Below are 22,253 nucleotides of genomic sequence, written 5' to 3' on the forward strand. Positions count from 1 at the left end.
AGCTGGAGTGCAATGGTGCCAACTCGGCTCACTGCAACGTCCACCTCCTGGATTCAAGCGATTCTCCTGCCTTAGCCTCCCGAGTAGCTGGGATCACAGGCACCCACCACACCCAGCTAATTTTTGTATTTTTAGTAGAGACGGGGTTTCACCATGTTGGCCAGGCTGATCTGGAACTCTTGACCTCAAGTGATCCTCCCGCCCCACCCTCCCAAAATGCTGGGACTTGTGCTCGGCCTCCCAAAGTGCTGGGACTTGTTCTTGGCTTCTCAAAGTGCTGCGATTTGTTGAGCCACTGCACCTGGCCTCAACATGACTTTTGGAGGGGACACAAACACTCAAAGCACAGTGGATGTCACAGTCACTCTCCCTATGCTCAGGGTAAGGTCATATAGTCTGTGGCCCAGGTGCAAGCCATCAGGCCCCATGATTCCAAGGTTCACCCTGTGGCATGTTGGCAAGTAGCAGTGCCAGGCCATGCTCAGGCACACTGGCGAGGGTTTTGCATTGGGAGAGCAGGAGAGTTACTTCCTCTGGTAATCTGGCGAGAACTGGTACCTTTTTCTCTTCTCATCAGCACCTGGACCATGGGCCACCATGCATGTGCATCTTGACGTTCTTAGGGGTCAGGAAAACATGTATGGTGGCAGCAAGTGAAAGAGCAGCACAGGGTGCAGGTACTACCCTCCTGAATGCCTCCTTAGGCAACTGGAGTGCCACACTCACCTCTCTCAGTTGTCTCCTGCCTTTCCACAAACTTCACAATAGGCCATCTGCATGCACAACCCAGGGGTGTGCAATAACAAACAATAGTCTATAGGGATGTTCCATGCAGCCAGTGATGATAATCAGAGAGCTCAAGCCAGTCCTTTGGAAAGTGGGGCTCAAGTGCTGATCAGTTTGTGTGCAGTGTGGTCACTACCTTTACAGGTGGGAGCCTCAGAGACCACCTGCCAAACAGGCTGAGCCCAAGTCAAGTCATGCAGGGATACAGCCAATGGGAGAGCACTCTTGTCCTGAACACAAGAGCATTTTAGGATGGGAAGAGATGTGACACTCACCTCCCCTAAGAAAAGTGCATTACAGCACAGGCCAAGTGCAAACCTGCCAGCAACTGGTGGTTCTGTCCAAGAAGCCTTTGCCATAATATGGAACCTGTCAGTTAGCCAAGAGCAGTTAGTTAAAACTGGACTAGATGACCCTGGCTTTGGATGGGCCATCCTGTTTATGCCAGTGGTTGTAACTGCTTCCTTTTCACCCTGATGGTGAAGGAGGGATCCCCACTCTGATGCTATAGAAAGGTTGAACACTGAACACCTGACACTGGACAGATAAGATCTAGGTGAGTTTGTCAGTCACACCAACTCTCAGAAAGGTGGGGAGGACACCACATGCTGGGCAGAGCCACAAAGGGTTCCACTTGGGAGCAGAGTGGAAAAGAAGGGGTTGTGGTGAGCAGCTATATTATCCAGAGAGTACAGTGACCACTGTTTGCTGTGCGAGGATGTGAGGGGTTTGGTGAATAATTCCAAGAGCTGGTAGGGAAGCAGATCTTACTACTTAAGAATAAGCAGGAACTGTGCCTGGCCCCCCTGACAGGGAGGACTGTCTGCTAAGGTGCCTCACCTGTGGAAGCAGAGTGGGGATGGAAACCAGTTTAGGTCGTTCGAGGCCCTTTTGGCTTCAGACGTCAAGAGAACCAAGAATACTAGTCCTTAATTTCAGGTCACAGTTACCATAATTTAAAATATATTAAGGACGTATAAAAGCAATTCAAATATTCATTAATGGTGATTTACAGGTTCAGTCAGAAACACACGACTAACAAAAGAACATCTTAGTACAGAAACAAGATGTTCCTCGGTTGGTTGGTTATTTACTTATTTATTTACTTAATACACTTCATTTTTAAGAGTAGCTTTAGGATTACAGAAGAATTGAGCAAAAAGTACCAAGAACTCTCATATAAACCTTTACCCCCCCATCCTCCACAGGTTCACCAATTATTAACATCTTGCATCATTATGGTTCATTTGTTACAACTGATGAGCCAATAGTGGTACATTATTATTAACTGAAGTCCAGAGTTGATATTAGGGTTTACTCTGTGTTTTCTGTTCACTGTTTTCCATTCTCTGCATTTTGACAAATTACAGTACCCTAGAGAGTACTTTCACTGCCCTAAAAATCACCTCTCTACCTGCCATCCCTCCTTTCCCCTCAACTCTCAGCAACCACTGGTCCTTTGACTGGCTCAATAGTTTTGCCTCTCCCAGAATGTCATATAATTGCAATCATACAACATAGAAAGCCTTTTCAGACTGGTTTTCACTTAACAATAAGCATTTAGGGTTCCTATATGTCTTTTAATGACTTGATGTCTAATTCTTTTTTATCATATACCTGAGGACTATATTCTGCAACCTGTTTGACCAAGAATACACAGACGCTTGACTGCTCTGTTATTCTGTGGCCTGGACACCTGCATGCTTTCCCCTGCAGACTTGGACCCAAGCCAGGGTCCTGAACATTCGCAGACGTAAGTAAAGGTGTTGTGTTTAGGTTGTAATTCAAAACACTAAAAGAAAGTATCCCTGGTCCTGGGACAGATTCCTTAAACTCTCCTATAAACTGCATAACCAGACCCCTCACTGCAGAGATACCTAGACAAAGCATCCTTGGTCTCCTTTTCTCCCAATAAGATGAGCTGCAGCCCTCACTGTGTGTACATCCCTTAAGAAATGCTTTGGGCTCATCATACCATGGTTTAGAGTTTACTTCTTTGGAATCCTAACCCCCTTCATCTCAGAACAGTCTGGGACAGTCCCTTGTGAAAATTCCTCTGTGGTCACCTTTGGGGCAACTCCAGCTAAGTGCTGAGCTGAAGGAAGAAGTAGGGGAGTCAGCAGAATTTTAAGGAATGGGATGGGGAAAAGAGGATCCCACTGGGAGATCCTGAGATACCTGTAAGGGTCTATGTGGGCTTTGTTGCCTGCCCCTCCCTGATGCCTACGAGCTGCCCCAGAGATGCTGAGATGCTCCGATGCTCCAAAATCTCCAGCAGGATACAGGAGGGTGATGGAGGGTCTGAAATTGCAAAGGGTCAGTAAGGAAGTCTGGTGCTTGGATATAGAGGGACAGGACTGGTTGGCATCAGCCATGGGCAGCCTGCATGGAAACAGGCTAAGCTGGAGGCCCAGAGTAAGGTGTGCAAGGCCCTGGGGAAACAATGATGAATGACATCCTCAAGGGACACAAGGTCTAACAGAAGACAGAATTTTACAGAAAGATGATTCTGGCTTCTCTGTTCTATGCTGGAGTAGAATTACATACCAGGGACCGAGGTGGGCAAATACGGAGTGCTTAACTCTGGGTATGGGAGTCTGAGAAAGTTTCCCAAAGGAGAAGGCAGACTCATAGTATCAGTGAAAAATGCTTTAATAAAAGTGGCTGCCAAACGGAGAGAGAAATTTGCCCTCTCAGGGAGTTGGGGTGATGGTGGGAGTGGTGGTGGATTCTAAAAAGCTTCACAGAAAAATTGATAGGAAAGGCTTTGCAGGATTATCAGGGGTGTGTAATCTTGAAATGCAGAGGGAACCAGACTGGCAAATGTTTGGTAGCACAGAAGTGTACAGCGCCTTTGGTAAATGATGTGTAGTACAGTGGCTAGAATGTAGGTGTAGGATGGAAGTCTAATGTAGTGCCCGAGTGTAGAGGGCTTTGAATTTTATATGAAGGAGTCTGACTATTACAGCAGGTACTTGAATAATGTCATTTCATTCAGTATCATTTCATTGTAATGTTGATAAGAAAAAACAATCATTTCCCAGCTGGCCACTTCCTGTGTGTCCTTTACACATTCTCCCCAGGTCCACATGGGTTTTCACTGGGTACTCCCAGTTTCCTCCCACATCTCAAAGATGTGCCCATTATGTGAACTATCATTTCTAAATAGTCCCCATTTGAGCTGTGTGTGTGTGTGTGTGTACACTCTGCCATATGATGGTACCCTATTCCAGATCCAGGGCTGGTTCTGCCTAGCGCCCTGAGTTGCTAGGAGAGACTCCGGCCACCCATGACCCTTAGCTAGAATAGGTGGGTAAATAATAATCTTACTTGTTTTTATCACTGATAAAGGGAGTTTTCCTGCTTTGTATTAGTCGCAAAGCAAGAAAACCCAATCAGAAACAAGGCCAAGCACATTTGTTTTCCTGCCTGGGATGGAGAAGAAAAGAGTTCTTGCTCTAAAGACACCCTTTCCCTGAAAAATGGAAGGCATGGAGTTTTTAAGAACTAGGTACAGGGAGGGAGAACAATGTTAGCATGGGCAGGGTGGAACTCTAGGTGCACAGGTTCAGAGCATATAAACATACATCTTTATACAACCCATGTCACAAAATGGCAAGATTTTCTTTGGGAGAGGGAATTTTAGTATCATAGTGATATGTTAATGATCTAGGTCAGAAGCGGTGGCTGACGCCTATAATCCCAGCACTTTAGGAGGCTGAGGCATGTGGATCACCTGAGGTAAGGAGCTCAAGACCAGCATGGCCACATGGTGAAACCCAGTCTCTACTAAAAAAAAAAAATACACAACAAAATTAGTCGGATAAGTTGGCATACACCTGTTAATTCCAGCTACTCAGGAGGCTGAGGCAGGAGAATCGCTTGAACCTGGGAGCCAGATGTTGCAATGAGCCAAGATGGTGCCACTGCACTGCAGCCTGGACGACCGAGTGAGACTCTGTCAAAAAAAAAAAAAGTTTGTGCTGGTTAGGGATCTTATCTCCTGGTATCTGGTCAGGGGTGGAGAAGCCCTGGTGCTGGTGGGCCATCTTGTTTCTTTATGCAGCTATGCCTACAAATAAAGAAACGAAAGAAACACAGTAATAAAAAGATCTTTCCCAGTTATTTCATCAGGGTGGCCTGGTAACGTTTTTATTAATTTTTCTTTATCTTTTTTTTTGGGGGGGGGGATGGAGTCTTGCTCTGTCACCCAGGCTGGAGTGCAGTGGCTCGACTTCAGTTCACTGCAACCTCCACCTCACAGATTCAGGTGATTCTCCCGCCCCAGCCTCCCAAGTAGCTGGGATTACAGGCATGTGGCACCATGCCCGGGTAATTTTTTGCATTTTTAGTAGAGACAAGGTTTCGCCATGTTGGCCAGGCTGGTATCACACTCCTGACCTCAAGAGATCCTCCCACCTTGGCCTCCCAAAGTGCTGGGATTACAGGCGTGAGCCAACACGCCTGGCCTAATTTTTCTTAAATGTATGTAGAGCTCACATTTGTTTCAGTATTTAATACTGGAAGTGTTTTAGGCCTTTCTAAGTTTGGTGATGTTCTTGTGACCAGAAATATGCCATAGAAACTTAACTATTTCTATCAATTAGACTATGGTAAGGTTGCCTTAATTGTAGGTCACAGTTTTCAAGAACGTATTAAATCCTCACACTGAGAACTTACTGTATTCAGCAGGCAATGGAGAGTCAGGAAAGTTTAAGCAAAAATGTGTAATTCTTCTACCAGAAAATATTTGATAAGACGTAATTTTATGAAACATCAGGTTTATAACAAAGTTATTAAATTATGTAGATATTAGGGTTTAAATTATTAATTTAATAAGTTATTAAATTATGTGAAGATAAAGGCCACATAGGCCCATTTCAAGTGAACACATAAACATAGAAGGATGATTAACAAAATTAGCTTGTAGTTTATGCTAAATGTTGATTGGAATAGACAATAAATTATGGAGAATTTCACAGGATACTAAGCTTGGATGGGATCTTAGAAGTTTTACAGGTCAATGCCACTCCATCTACTGGCTGATTTGCATTAGTTTAATAAATGAACAACAAAGATAACATGTATCAGTAAAAGTTAAAATCATTTTATTGAATATCTGTCACGTCTGCGCCATTGTAGTGTACTAGGTGCCTTACACCACTTATGAGTCCTCTATTTACAAAACGCTTTTCACAAAATACAAGTCTCCAAAGTCAATGGCATGAATAGTTGTGGTCCAGACATATGATGTTTGTTTTTAAAATCTTTATACAGCCTTGTCTCCTTTTTCCTTTTCTTCCTTTTACCCTTTTTAAAATGTGCTATGAGTTTTATCTAAGGCTAACCTCTGTAATGTTGCTATATGCCAGTATTCAGTTACTGTGTTTGATGAATCATAAAATGGTGTGAAGCTTTAATTAGTGTTCTTTTTAAATAAAATGCTATTTATGAATGCATCCATCAAAATGCTTTTGATTTGGGTATTCACAAAATATTAGTTTTCTGTGGATCTAACAATAATGCAAAAATCCAAAATGAATATAAAATATTAGCTAATATATATTTCAAAGTATTCTACAAGTATAAAAACTATTGTATGACATTACTTTCATATATGTAAAAAATTTTTAGTCAACATAAACATACTCTTTATATCTAAACTCGTATTAATTCATTTAAGAGTTAATATAGTATTGTAAAGTCATCAAATATTTAAAAACAAAATGTATTCTGACTTGGAATATACATAAAATTAACTATTTTCAGCTGAGTCCAGTGGCTCATGCCTGTAATTCCAGCACTTTGGGAGGCCGAGGCAGGCCGATTGCATGAGGTCAGGAGTTTGAGACCAGTCTGGCCAACATGGTGAAACCCCCATCTCTACTAAAAATACAAAAGTTAGCCAGGCTTGGTGGAGCGTGCCTGTTATCCCAACTACTCTGGAGGCTAAGGCGGGAGAATCACTTGAACCCCAGAGGCAGAAGTTGCAGTGAGCCGAGATCGTGCCACTGCACTCCAGCCTGGGTGACAGTGAGACTCCATATAAAAGTAAGAATAATAATAATAACAACTATTTTCTGTGAGTCCCAAGATAAAATAGCATTACAGAACACTGAATAATCCTGAGTTTGGTTTTCTTGGTTGCATTTTGTTTTATATTTAGTTTTGTTCACCTTGACCAGTGGGCTTGTGGTTCTTAGGTGCACCAGGGTTTTCATTTTTAGGTTCAAGATTTTAAAGCTTTGATGTGGTAATTTCTCTAATTTTTTTGACAGTTATTTCTCAGGTTACAAGTTAAAATAAAATTTCCATTTCACTGAAGTCTTTGGTAAGTATTTCTTGCAAAAGGTAAGAAATACTGATACACACTATAACATGAAAGAAATTTGAAAACATTGTGCTAAGAGAAAAAAAAGCAAACTACAAAAGATCACATACTGTACAATTCTATTTCTATTAAAGGTCCAGATGAGGCAAAACTACAATGAAAGAAAATAAATCAGTGGTTGCCTATGACGACACAGAACATGGGGGAAGTAGGAGGTAGTGGCTAAGAGGTGAGGGTTTCTCACTCATAAGTGGGTAACTCATAAATGGGTAATCACTACTAAAAGTGACTGTAGTGATGGATGCACAGCTTCATGAATATTCTAAAAACTACTGAATTTCTCTCTTTCTTTCTTTCCTTTCTCTCTCTCTCCCTCTCTACTTCTTTCCTCTCACACTCTCTCTCTCTCAACATGGTCTCCTTCTGTTACCCACACTAGTGCAGTACCGCCATCTGGTCTCACTGCAACCTATGCCTTCTGGGCTTAAGTGATCTTCCAGCATCATGTCCTCAAGTAGCTAAGACTACAGGCATGAGCCACCACACCCAGCTAATTTTTGTATTTTTTCTAGAGATGCTGTTTTGCCATGTTGCCCAGGCTAGTCTCAAACTCCTGAACTCAAGCAATCCACCTACCTCAGCCTCCCAAAGTCTTAGCATTATAGGAATTAGCCACTACACGCGGCCTGAATTGCATACTTTCATAAATGAATTGTATGATATGTTAATCATATTTCAATAAAAGTATTATTATAAAAAGGGCTAGATGCAGTGGCTCACACCTGTAATCCCAGCACTTTGGGAGGCCAAGGTGGGCCAATTGCCTGAGGTCAGGAGTTCAGGACCAGTCTGGCCAACATGGTGAAACCACGTCTCTACTAAAAATAAAACAAAAATTAGCCAGGTATGGTGGCATGCGCCTGTAAACTCAGCTACTCGGGAGGCTGAGGCAGGGGAATTGCTTGAAACAGGGAGGTGGAGGTTGCAGTGAGCTGAGATGGCACCACTGCACTCCAGCCTGGACAACTGAGCTAGACTCCATCTCAAAAAAAAGAAAGAAACAAAATGGGGGTTGAGCACTGGTGGCTCAGGCCTGTGTATAATTCCAGCACTTTGGGAAGCTGAGGCAGAGAGATCACTTGAGGCCAAGAGTTTGACACCATCCTGGGCAACACAGCAAGATCCCGTCTCAACAATAAAAAATAAAGAAGTTAGCTAGGCACAGGGGCAAACGTCCGTAGTCCCAGCTACTTGGGAGGCTGAGGTTGGAGGATTGTTTCAGCCCAGGGGTTTCAGGCTGCAGTGAGGCATAATCAAGCCACTGCACTGCAGCCTGGTGACAGAGCAGGAGCTTGTCTCTAGGAAGAAAAACAAAAGTAATGCAAGTTTTCATCACCTTCTGAGAGTAATCGACTTTCAGGAGGACTAGAGAAAAAAAAAAAGGACCACTGAATGGTTGAGGGTGTGTTCCCGGTTAGGCTCAGTTGCTGGCTGGGTAGTATCTGAAAAATTAATTAGTAAAATTACAGCTCTAGGGATCAGTCATGCAGTCAAATGATGAATGCTAAATTCATTACAAATGCCCAGGGTCTCAGGGGATCCTCCTGCCTCAGCCTCACCATAGCCAGGACTACAAGTGAGCATCACAACTCCCAGCTACTTTTTTTTGTGTGTGTGGAGAGAGAAGCCTTGCTATGTGCCCAAGCTGGCCTCAAAACTCCCACCCTCAAGACAGCTGCCCACCTCGATAACCGGAGTAACTGATTCTACAGACACATGCCACCATGTCTGGATAATTGTATTTTATTATTATTTATTTGTGTAGAGAGGAGATCTTGCTATGTTGCCAAGGGTGGTCTCAAACTCCTGGACTTCAAACAATCCCCCCATCTCTGCCTCCCAAAGTGCTGGCACTACAGGCAAAAGCCACTGCACCGGCCTGACTTAAGGTTTCCTTAATCTAGCATCCCGTACTTCATATAATTGGGAAAGGCAGTACTGTTTTTTTTTTTTTTTTAATTACTTAGTATTTCAACAAGAATCAACCATCTCTCAGGGCCAGGCACGGTGGCTCACGCCTGTAATCCCAGCACTTTGGGAGGCCAAGGTGGGTGGATCACAAGGTCAGGAGTTCGAGAACAGCCTGGTCAATATGGTGAAACCCCATCTCTACAAAAAAACGCAAAAATTAGCCGGGTGTGGTAGCAGGCGCCTGTAGTCCCAGCTACTCAGGAGGCTGAGGTGGAAGAATCTCTTGAACCTGGGAGGTGTAGGTTGCAGTGAGCTCAGATCTCCCCACTGCACTCCAGCCTGGGTGACAGAGCGAGATTCCATCTCAAAAAAAAAAAAAAAAAAAAGAAAACAAAAAAATCAGCCATCTCTCACCATTGCCATGACCCTGGTCAAAAACACTTATCTCCCGCCTGGATGTTGCCACAGCTTGGCCTCCCTGCTTCTACCCAAATCTTCCCACAATCTTTCTCAACTCAGCAGCCAAGGGATGCTTTTAAATCAGGAGACAGATCATGTTGCCTCTCTGCTCAGAACCCTCCCGCAGTTCCCATCTCAGTCAGAGTAAAAGCCAAAGCCCCGCAATAGCCTCCCAGAGCTTACACTATCTTTACTGATCAGACACACCACTGAGTTCCCTCCTAGCATCTTTATCCTATTGTTTCTGCCTACTATGCTCTTACCTCAGCACCTTGGCCAGTTGCTTCCCCCCCTTCAAGTCTTTGATAAATTTTCACTTAGGGCAACCCTGGCCACTCTATTTAATATTGCCATCTGTCCCCATTCCTGCCATGCTCGCTCTTTTTTTTCCACAAAATCTTGCTGTGTCACTCAGGCTGGGGTGCCATGGCACGATCACAACTGAGACCTCAAACTCACTGGTGAAGCAATCATCCTGCCTCAGCCTCTCTAGTAGCTAAAGACTACAGGTGCATGCCACCACACCTGCTAATTTTTTAAAAAATATAGAGAGCATCACTATGCTCCCCAGGTTTGTCTTGAACTCCTGGGCCAAAGCAATCCTCCTGCCTCGGCCTCCTAAATACCTGGAATTATAGGTGTGGGCCACCAGCCCTGGGTTCATGTTCATTTCTTCTTGCTGCTGTTACAAACTGCCCTACATTGAGTGCCTTAATACACGACAAATCTACTACCTAACAGTTCTGGGAGCCAGAGTCCAAAATAGGTCAATTAAGGCTAAAGTCAAGGTGTCAGCAGGACTGCATTCCTTCTGGAAGCTCCAGAGAGGATGGGTTCCCTTGCCTTTCCCAGCTTCTAAAAGCCACCCCCATTTCTTGGCTCATGGCCCCTAACTGTATCTTCAAAGCCACAAGCGAAACATATTCAAATCTCCCTCTCTGACCTCTGCTTCCATCATCACATCTCCTCCAATTCTGAGTCTCTTGCCTCCCTCTTTCTCATAAAAACCCTTGTGACTGCTGGACACAGTGGTCGTGGCTCACACCTGTAATCCCAACAGTTTAGGAGGTCAAAGCGGAGAAACACTTGAGGCCAGGAGTTCGAGACCAACCTGGAAAACATAGTGAGATCCCCAACTAAACAACAAAAACCAAAAGAAATAAGAAAAGAAAAAATTGGCTGGGCATGGTGGTATGCATCTGTAGTTTCAGCTACTTGAGAGGCTGAGGTGAAACGGTTGCTTTAGCCCAGGAGTTCAAGACCAGCCTCGGCAATGTAACAAGATCCCATCTCTACGAAAAAATACAAAAATTAGCTGAGCATGGATGATGTGCACCTGTAGTCCCACATACTTCGAAGGCTGAGGCAGGAGAATTGTTTGAGCCCAGGTGGTTGAGGCTGCATCATTGCACTCCAGTATGGGTGAAAGAGAGAGACTGTGTCCAAAAGAAAAAAAAAAGAAATACACATCTGGTTTCTGCCCCTAGTCCTGGCACAAAGCTTCTAAAGTTCTCATAAAGTTCTCAGTGATAAAGGTGATAGGACCATCTTTTGTTTCAATATTTGGTCTTAGTCCCAGGTTTCTAACACAAGACCCTCTAAGACCTTTGGGATCTCCACCATAGTAAGAATGCATTTGATGATGTTACTGAGATGACTGGGTGACTGAAAGCTCTCAGACAGCTTCAGGAGGAGGGCTGGTTGCCAGAACAAACCATGTGATTAGAGGCTGGAAACTTTCAGCCTCACCCACTGAGCTCCAGGAAGAAATAGTGGCTGAAGACTGACTTAATCACCAATGGTCAATGATTTCATCAATCATGTCTACCTAATGAAGCCTTCAGAAACACCCTAAACAACAGGGTTTGGAGAGTGTCTGGGTTCCTGAACACAAGGGGGATACTGGGAGGGTAACATGCCCAACAGAGGGCATGGAAGCTCTGTGCCCCTCCCCACATACCTTGCCCTGTGCATCTTTTTTATTACTTTTTTTTTTTTTTTTTTTTTGAGACAGGGTCTGGCTCTGTCTCCCAGGCTACAGTGGCACAATCGTGGATCACTGCAACCTATGCCTCCCTAGCTCAAGCCATCCTTTCACCTCAACCTCCTGAGTAACTAGAATTGTAGGCACATGTCACTGCACCAGGCTAATTTTTATAAATTTTTTTTTTGTGAAGATGAGGTTTCACCATGTTGCCCAGCCTGGTCTTAAACTCGTGAGCTTAAGCAATGCTCCCACCTCAGTCTCCCAAAGTGCTGAGATTACAGGCATGAGCCCAGCATGTACATCTCTTTCACTGGCTGTTTCTGAGATATATCCTTTACAATGAACCAGTAACAGAAAGTCAATTGGTGAGACCCAGTGGCTCACGCTCATAATCCCAGCACTTTGGAGGTTGAGATGGGAGGATAATGTGAGCCCAGAAATTTGAGACCAGCCTGGGCAACATAACAAGACCCCATCTCTACAAAAAATAAAAGAATATAGCCAGATATGGTGGTGTAGGCCTGTAGTCTCATTGGGAGGCTGAGGCAGGAGGATCACTTGACCCAGGAGTTCGAGGCTACAGTGAGCTTTGATCACATTGCTGAATTCCAGCCTGGCAACAGAGTGAGACTATGTATCTCAGAAAAAAAAAAGAAAAGAACCTGTTTTTCTGAGTTCTGCAAACTTTTTTAGCAAATGATTCAACCAAAGAAGGGGGTCATGAGACCCCAGTTTCTAACTGGTTGGTCAAAAGTACACTTAACAACCTAGGGTTTGCAACTGGCATGTGAAGTGAGGGTAGTCTTGTGGGACTGAGCCCCTATCCTGAGGGGTCTGCACTAACTCCAGGTAGTGTGAGAATGGAACTGTGAGATACCCAGTTGGTATCCAGATTGTCCGAAAACTGGTGTAGAATCTCTGCATTTGGTTGGACGTATTTGACCACAGCTACTATTCAAGAAAAAGAACTACTCATTATAAAGAAAAAACCATAAAATTACATGTTCTACAAAAAACAAATCAACCTTATCTATAGCCCAGTCCTACTCAAATATAGACTGTTAGAACAAAAGGTCTCACCATGGACTCGAGAGCTGACATGAGGAATGTCACAACCATCCCGCTCTCTGAGAACTCCTCATCTTCAATGAGCAGGGGGACACTGCAACTTTGGCCATGATCACTGCGCAAGAAAAGTAGTAAGAAAGTAAGTGGTAGAAATCGAGTGTCCTAAACCCATATCCAGAGCTGTGAGAGTTTTTTTACCAGCTGGCTAATTTACACTTGTCTTCCATCAGAGGAAAAATAAGACTCAGAAACTAGGTATTCGATTTGTCCAAAACTCTCATCAGATACAGAATCCATCCGCTAACTTTCTATCTAGTATTATTTCCATAAAATTAGAACAGTATCACTCCCAAAATAAATCCATATGGCACCCAGCATCAACGCATTTCTCCCAAGTAAAAGAGGAGGCAAGGCGCTTTACAACCCAGTGATGGGCTACCACAACAACACAGGAAACAGGTGCCAACCTCCCTTTCTCCCCTGCACAACCCGACACAAAAAAGAGTGGGTGCAGTGGAATGAGGCTGGGTGAAGAGAAGTTCCTCTTCTTAGTGAGAAAATAGATCACAGGGCATCAAGTAACATGTAAAAGTCTTTATAATAAGGCATTTTTTTGAAAACGTTTTCTAATATTTTGGTATCATGAAAACCCTCAGATGAATTTCAAACACCATAAAAATACAATACATAAACATAAAATATTAACTGTCAACAATGATATAGATAAATTGTAACCTTTATGGATTGCTTTTTGGAATGTAAAATGGTACAGCCCACTGTGGAAAATGGTTTGGCAGTTCCTTAAAATATTAAGCATAGAATTATATGATCCAACAACACCCTTTAAGCGCTATACCCAAAAGAACTAAGAGCAGGGACTCAAACAGGTATTTGTACACCCGTTTAACAGTAGCATTATTCACAGTGGCCAAAAGGTAGAACCAACCCTATGCCCATCGGTAGGCGAATGGATAAAGAAAATGTAATATACACACACACAGAATATTATACAGCCATAAAAAAAAATCTTGCCAGGTTCAGCAGCTTACACCTGTAATTCCAGCACTTTGGGAGGTCAAGGCGGGCAGGTCGCTTAAGCACAGAATTTTGAGACCAGGCTGGGCAACATGGCAAGACCTCGCTTCTACAAATAAAAATTTTTTTAAAAAAAGGAAATTCTGATAGTGTTATCAATGAGCCTTGATAGCATTATGCTAAGTGAAATACACCAGACAGAAAAGGACAAATATTGTACAAGTCCACTTATATAAGGTATCTAGAATAAACAAATTCATAGAAAACAGAATAGTAATTGCCAGGGGCCAGGACGAGGGTTCAATGGGGAGCTATTGTTTATGGAGTACAGAGCTGCACTTTACAACGATGACAAAGCTCTGGAGATGGAGAGTGGTGATGGCTAACAATGCGGATGTGCTTAACACCAGGGACCTCTGTGCACTTAAAAATGGTTAAAAGTGTTATTTTATATTATGTATATTTTTACCAAAATAAAAAAATAAAAAATAAAACAAGACACCACATAAGGACATACTAAGATGGCAAAATCTAAAGCAGCTTTTTAAAACCCAGATAGTTTTTCCGTAAATAGCATATGAATTAAATGCCTAGTAAAAATTAGCCCCTTTAATTTAGTTGAATTAATTCTACTTTTAGAGAGAGCTTAAATAATTAAATAAACTTAATTGGAAGCATAACAGAAAAATTAAACACTGGATGCAGGAAGAGGAACTGTAAAAACATATCTATGTACATAAACCAATTTACTGACAACACTCGAGTATCCCTTAACTAAAGCCCCAGTATCCCAGAGAAGATGGACAAGCACTTGAAGAGCTGTCAGCAGGAAACTGTTGTACCTAAAAATGTCAGTAAATCTTCATTAAAGAGAATGTTCTATTTTCCTATTATTAAAGGTTGTCACCTAGCTTTACCATCTGTTACCATGTGCACTGACTACTAGGCCAGATTTAGACATCAACAAGTAATGAAGCACACATACTTAGGAAGTTACAATTTATAATAAGAACCACGATCAGAAAAACAGTACTTTGCATCATGAAGACCTTCAGGCACCACTTAGTTTTCATCCTCATGGGCTTTATTGATCAATATTGTAAAGAGATACATTACCTCTTGTAACTTAAAACAACTTGTTGCCTAGGAAACCATACCAAAAGAATCATCTTTTATTTCCAAGTGAGGTGTTTTAAGAATAATATAATCTGTAAAACAGAATAAACATACAACAGACCAAGCATGGTGGCTCACGCCTGTAATCTCAGCACTTTGGGAGGCCAAGGTGGGCGAAATCACAAGGTCAGGAGATCAAGACCATCCTGGCCAACATGGTGAAACCCTGTCTCTACTAAAAATACAAAAATTAGCTGGGTGTGGTGGCGCCTGCCTGTTATCCCAGCTACTCGAGAGGCTGAGGCAGAAGAAATGCTTGAACCAGGAAGTCGGAGGTTGCAGTGAGCTGAAATCACGCCATTGCACTCCAGCCTGGCGACAGAGCGAGACTCCATCTCAAGGGAAAAAATATATATGTACAACAAATACAGTAACACATAAAATCTGTTTTTCTCCTAACCTTCTGCTGCTCCTTCAATTTCTGCTGGTCCTGTTCTGTCACTGCCTTCTAAAGAATGATGGCTTCCTAAAAAGAGAATAAACATGTAATAAACCAATAAAAACTCACACTGAAAGACAAAAGAGAATCTAGATAACAATGCAATCACTTTTAAGATATAATAAACGTAAAAAATGATTCTTTTAACTCAATGGAAACAATACTAATTCAAAAAAAAATATAACACTTCTATTAGGCAGCTAAAAATTATTATTTTAAAATACAAATACAGAGTAGACCAAAGTAGGTTTGTGGATTTAATATTAGTTACTGTAACTGTATGGTAAAATCACTGGATATTGGAACCTGAAGAAGCACAATTATGTTTGAAGTACCATGCTCACCTGTCACTGACAAACAGACACACCAGCGTGAATGCTTGCTTTGCTTAGACAATTAACTCTCTATAAATAAGTTCAGGGTTTGCTGTGGAATGCTCCCTGCTTTCCATTTTCACTATGGTAAAAGCTACAGAAACTCCATCCCCATAATTTAATCAAAGTTGTACTTAAAGTAACTCATAAGTAAAAATGAAAGATACTACCTTTAGTATCAAAAAACATTTTAATCCAGGTAATATAATCTGCTTGCTTCTAAAAACTGGGACATAAAGCAACAGATCTGTTAGGCAGTCACATGGTAAACAGGCTTATCCTACTGGAGCAGAAGTTTATTCACAAATAGGAAAGAAAGAATCTAAGATATCGGAGCTCCAGTAAGGATTAAGACCACAAGCTGCACCCAACATACACCTTCTGTCCTTAAAGATCTCAGCTACTAACATAGAAAAGACTGAAAAACACTGCCTTCAAGTATAAATAAAAATGTATTACATTTTGGTAAGAATACATTGCCTAGGGGGAAGGGAAGCAGATGCTCATCTATTTTGTCCTGTCTATTGATAAATAAATTCAGAAGTTAAATTTAATTCAGAAGTTAAATTTAAATAAAATAAAAGTTAAATAAAAGTTATAAATAAACTTTCTCTTAATTTTTAAAGAGTAATGATTACAGTCTGAAAAATTCATTTGGTGGCTACTATTCTTGAATTACAAGTGCCATACTGAGGTGAAATCTTTTTGGTTTCCAGTATCTAGCTTTATTATGTCATAATTATCTTGGGATTCCTTTCAACTTACTGCATATTGTGAAAACTCACCTGAACTCAAAACTCTAGGTAAATCTATAAACCTCTATGAATCCATCTTTAATTCACTTGCAAAACATACTTTCTCTGCAAACATTTCCTTCCTTTTTTTAACCTTAATATTTGGATTTAGGGAGCATTAAGTTCTTTGACTGTAAAGTCAAAGAAAAAAGAGATGTGAGGTCAAAGGAATGATAGATAATAAAGAAGAGGCCAGTAATTAAAAAGTAAAATTTCAGTGAAGAGTAACAGTTAAGATGGTTGTTCATGTTATTACCCAAACACCAAGGGTTTGGTCCAGGTCCTGCTGCTCACCAGACAGAAACTAGTCACTGAGGCGACAAGTATTACCAAGGAAGAAAGCTTTAACCTGGTGCTGCAGCCCAGGAGATGGGGTCTCAGTCTCAAATTTATCTCCTTGACTAAAACTAGGGTCAGGAAAGAAATATAATAACGTATAAGAGAACAGAAATTAGGGAGGGGCATGAGGCATTTGGTGCGGTGATCTGGTATGTTTCAGTTATTTGATACTTCCTGAAGGTCTTTTTTTGAGGAGAGAACTCAGATAAAACAGATACAAGTTTCAAGGTTTAACAGCAGGGTCAACTCTTAGGTTGATCCAAACAAAACCCCATCCATGGGACAATTGGGCTGGTATCAATGTAAGCAATAATTCTATAGGTCCTTTTTGTTCAAAATCTGAACAATTAAATTTATATTATATGTTAAACCTAAGGAAAATACATCTTATGTACTCGAGGCCAGAAGAGAGAGAAGTAAAACCTACTGCTAATAGCCTATGAGTGTCAAGTTTGGGAACACTATAAAAAATTACAAAAAAGTAATAAATGCATAAAAGTTACAGATTAACAAGTGCTATTTCAGAATTCTTCTAAATACTAAGTACATGACATTATTAATATTTGCACTACTAACCACACAATAAGAACCTGACTTATGACTATTATGAGATAAGGTATAAATGTGTACCTTTACCTTAAATGGGAAAGTGTGTCATATACCTACATCGAGATTCACAAAAGGGAAAACTGATTTGAAAAATTGTTGCTTGTGAAGTTCATTTATATGTTAAGAAAAGGCCAATACAATTTTTCCTTTTCAGTATAGAAAAGTAATTCTTAATACTATAGTTATAAATACTAAAACACAGTCTGTGGAATACAAGAAACCATTAAATGCAAACAGTATGTAGGAAAATGGAGGTAAAAAGATTATACCTTGCAAAGACTTCAGGACAAGTTTTGCATGTCATCAGTTTCAGAAGGGCCTGCTTTGAGATACAAAGATAATACTTCAACAGTAACCCTCCAGGCCAGAGGCAGTGACTTATGCCTCAGCACTTTGGGAGGCCAAGACAGGCAGATCAGTTGAGGTCTGGAGTTCGAGACAGACCTGGCCAACAGGGGGATACCCCATCTCTACCAAAAAATACAAACATTAGCTAGGTGTAGTGGCATGCACCTATCTAGTCTCAGCTACTCGGGAGGCTGAGGCAAAAGAATCCCTTGAACCTGAAAGGCAGTGGTTGCAGTAACCCAAGACTGCACCACTGCACTCCAGCCTGGGAGACAGAGCGAGAATCTGTTAAAAAAAAAAAAAAAGTCATGTTCACATAGAGTTAGGCTCCACAGTTCACTCTCTTAACCATCCTGTAGTTCTGCCCACTCTATGCTACGCCCGGTCACTGATGCACTTGTATGGTAGTTCATGGCCCCCTTAGAGCTTAGAACCTAGGTTTCATTTCCTGCTCTACAGCTATATAATTTAACAATTTTCCTCTCTAGTTTGTTGGATTCTAACCCTATACATAACAAATCTTATTAATATTACTGAATCTTAAAGGGGGCTGTGATGTCTTTAGTCCTCAGAAACATTAAACAAAGGACCATATGAGGGTAAACAGAATCCAAATTTCTATGCTTTAAAACACTGAGGCAATGTACTGAGAAACACACCTAAGAAACTGCAACCAATCTACTCTCGACAAAAATTTAGACACTGTCTCTTCAAAATAAGCTATGTGGTGGTACTTATCCATATTCCTACATGTATCAACAGTATTTTACATGTCATAAACTTAAAAATAATTTTAAGTGTCAAAATTATAGGCCTTAATCCATTTCTGTGGGCTTGAAAAATGATACACTATACATTTGTTTCTTTAAAGTATTCAATAAAATGCATAAACTTCTAGAGCAATCACTAAAAAAAGAGTTCATACCAAAGGTTGTAATACTAGGAAAGAGGGCTCAATACTGCACGTTCTTAAAGGCAAAAGTTAATAAAGCCTTGTTCTTGGTTGTGAATCTTGGCCTTAAAACATTATTTGCACGATCCCCGCTTCCTTTTCCTGTTGTAAAGATGTGGTGACAAACCAGGTTTGCTCACGCAGATAATAATCTTGAAAATAGTGGCAGAGAAATAACATGAAGGGAATATAGTTTACCTAATGACCTCCTAAATTGGAACTTATTACCCCCATGCCTCTTGCATATCTCCAGACTAATATGTAAGAGAGAGGAAATGGCTGTTTGCTACCAATATTTTATTTGATGCTTCATTTTTTTTATTCCTTGAATAACTGCTTACAATGCGTTAACAAGAACAGGAAAGCATAGCTATTAAAGTACTAAATAATTATGCAAATCTCTAAGACATAGTAATGGACCAATTATTTTTAAAGTACAACACACTGACAAGTACAACACACTGACAAGTACTTTATTTTTAACTCAGTCTTGGTTTGTTGTTAATGCCATTGCTTGGGAAAAAGCAAACAAAAGCAGGAGGTGGTGGAGGAGAAACAAGAATAGAAACAAGAAATAGAAGCAGCAGCATAAGCAAATAAAGAAGATGATGATGATGATGAAAATGAAAGACTGGAAGAAAGGAAAAAGAATGAGTGAGGGAATCGGAAGGCCTATTATGATACCTTTTTTCCCCTCCTTGATTCACGAAATTTGAAAAAGTTCAAGACTTTTTCACAACAACAACAACAACAACAAAAAGCAAAAAGATACACAGTCACCCCTAAATTTTGTTAAGATTGAGACAATGCTCCACTCACGCCTGGCTCAGCTGCCAGCAGAAGGATGGGGCCCTCCAGATTCTGCAGGAGAAGGAGGAGGACTCCTCCTTGTCCTGGCGGCACCTCCACTGCTGCCACCGAGGCCCACGGTACAGCACCCACAGCTTCCTACCCATGCCAGGCCAGGTGGCCCCGCAGCGCTCCTACTCCCACTTCCCAGGACCCCAGACTTGCTGCTGCTGCCACCACTAGGGCCAATGCCAATACAACCACCGCTGCTGTCGCCCTTGATGCACCGGCGCTCCCTACAAGGCTCCTACCACCTGGCCACAGCCACAGCCCTGCCACAGCTGGCCACAGCTGGCTGCCCTCCTACCTACTGCTCCAACGTGCCACCCAGGCTCCAGGCTCCAGGCTCCACCCTCCAGAGTGTGGCAGGTTGCTCCTCCTTCTGGCAAAGAGCAGCTGGGCCAGTAAAGTCAGAAAAGCCTAGAACATGATGCAGGGAGTGGTAACGTTAGAGCCTCACCTTGTCATGGTGGCCACTGGGTGGCAGTGACAGGTTTCAGTGAACTGGAGACTCCACGGTGGCTGGCTCCCCACCCACAGGAACCGTTGGGCCCACTGGGGCTGCGGCGCCTCGGAGAGCAGGAACAGCAGAACTCAGACCCAGCCACCAACACCCCACCCAACTCCTGGCCCCTCCTGCGCCCCCACCCCAACCCGAGTGCTAGTTTCCGTTCCTAATGTCTCCACCCACAGGGCCCTGTCCTCCCATGACGCCTGTGCCCCATGTCTACCCCATGACTGTGCTCAGGGATCCCAGGTTGTCTCAACACAAAGTAAGAGTACGCAGACCCGGGAACCATGACGGGCCCTGCCCTGCTCATGATTCCCATGGAAACACTGTGTGCCCGCTGAGCAGTAGGAGGTCTCCTTCTAGAGTCTGGAGCCTGGCTCCTTCCTTGGAGGCCACTGCTGTGGCGGCCACCTCCGCCACCACCAGCAGTGCAGCCCCGATTGCGCCCCTAACCCGCTGCTGGCAGTGTAGCCCCCGATAGTGTCCCAAACACCCCCACACTCCCAGGCAGTATAACCCCTGATAGCGCCCCCAACCGGTCCCCACCTCAAATACTGCAGCACCCAATAGAGACCCCAACCCGCCCCCACACCGGGAGAAATAACGCCCGTAACAGTGCCCCAAGCCCCCCTCCATCCCCGGGCAGCGCAGCCCTGGGTAACACCCCCAACTCGCTCCTGGCTGCAGGAAGTGATGCCCGGAATAGCGCCCCCAAGCCGTTCCCCACTGTGGGCAGTGCAGTTGAGGATACGCACCTACCGCGGCTGCCTTTCTACCACTCTGGCAGTCGTGCAGTCCCTGTCACAGCCACCAGCTTCAGTGAGGCGAGCCAGGGTGTCACAGGCTCCGGCCTCCAGCTGTGTCAGGGGAAACCACCTTCCCTTCCCCGTGTAACAGCGCATGGCGCCGCTGCAGCTGCTCGTCCACCATCTTACCACTCCAGCTGCGCTTCAGTCGCTGTCGTAGCAGCCAATGTTCTAATTGGATGAGAGGAAACCTCTAGGCTTATTCTGATTGGACTTTATTATCATGTTCTGATTGGTTAGCCTGAGGCTTACTCTCATCCAATCAGAACAGGCAACCCAGGAACCTCGGTATATAAAGCATGCTAAGGAGGAGTCAGGCCATTCTAGGCTGTTATGCTTCTGTCTGTTCAGTTGGTGTGTGCCAGGCTTAGAAGTGGGGAAGGCGCGGGGCATGGTGACTCACCTGTAATCCCAGCACTTTGGGAGTTCGAGACCAGCCTGGCCAAGATGGTGAAACCCCCGTCTCTGCTAAACATACAAAAATTAGCCGGGCGTGGTGCTCCTGTAGTTCCAGCTACTTGAGAGGCTGAGGCAGGAGAATCGCTTAAACCCAGGAAGCAGAGGTTGCAGTAAGCCAAGATCGTGCCGCTGCACTCTAGCCCAGGTGACAGAGCAGGAATCCATCTAAAAAAAAAAAAAAAAAAAGGAAGGAGGAAAGGAAGAGCCACCTGCTGCATGCTGGAGGCTGTAGCCTGCAGTTCCACAGCTGGGCTCGCTGCAGTGAGTGGCAGTGATGCAGCATGGCAGGAGCGGTAGGATCTGGATGATTTCCAGCTTCATCCGTGTCCCTGCAAAGGACATGAACTCATTCTTTATTATGGCTGCATAGTAGTCCATGGTGTATATGTGCCACATTTTCTTTATCCAGGAACAATAAGATTTATCATCTGGGGGGCCGGGTGCAGTGGCTCAGGCCTGTTAATCCCAGCACTTTGGGAAGCCAAGGCGGGCAGAACACGAGGTCAGGAGTTTGAGACCAGCTTGACCAACATGCTGAAACCCTGTCTCTACTAAAAATACAAAAAAAAATTAGCCAGGAGTGGTTGCGCACGCCTGTAATCCCAGCTACTCAGGAGGCTGAAGCAGGAGAATCACTGGAGCCCAGTAGGCGGAGGTTGCAGTGAGCAGAGATCGAGCCACTGCACTCCAGCCGGGGTGACAGAGGGAGACTCCGTCTCAAAAAAAAAAAAAAAAAAAGATTTATCATCTGGGGTATCAGGTGAGAGGACTAGCTAAGTTGGGTATATGGAATTAGAACTCATGAGTGAAGAAATTCAAAATTAAAGTTAAGAATATTACTTGTCTATATAGCATTTACAGGAGAGCCAAATAGACAATATTCCAGACTATAGAGGTTAGAGAAAATCAAGTTATCTATCTTAAGAGCACTTTTTTTTTTTTTTTGAGACAGAGTCTTGC

General features: G+C 43.1%; 1 long non-coding RNA gene across 1 annotated transcript; it reads right to left on the reverse strand.

Moving 5' to 3' along the window:
* Nucleotides 1-1,858: 1,858 nt before the first annotated feature.
* Nucleotides 1,859-20,987, reverse strand: LOC129006322 (uncharacterized). The gene is made up of 5 exons (XR_008491971.1): nucleotides 20,784-20,987; nucleotides 19,978-20,087; nucleotides 15,214-15,279; nucleotides 12,615-12,717; nucleotides 1,859-4,744 (listed from the first exon to the last, which is right to left on the reverse strand). It is a non-coding gene; the product is annotated as an uncharacterized LOC129006322 (long non-coding RNA).
* Between the last annotated feature and the right edge of the window lie 1,266 nt (nucleotides 20,988-22,253).

This window comes from Pongo pygmaeus, chromosome 8 (genome assembly GCF_028885625.2).
Source record: "Pongo pygmaeus isolate AG05252 chromosome 8, NHGRI_mPonPyg2-v2.0_pri, whole genome shotgun sequence".
Classification (NCBI taxonomy): domain Eukaryota; kingdom Metazoa; phylum Chordata; class Mammalia; order Primates; family Hominidae; genus Pongo; species Pongo pygmaeus.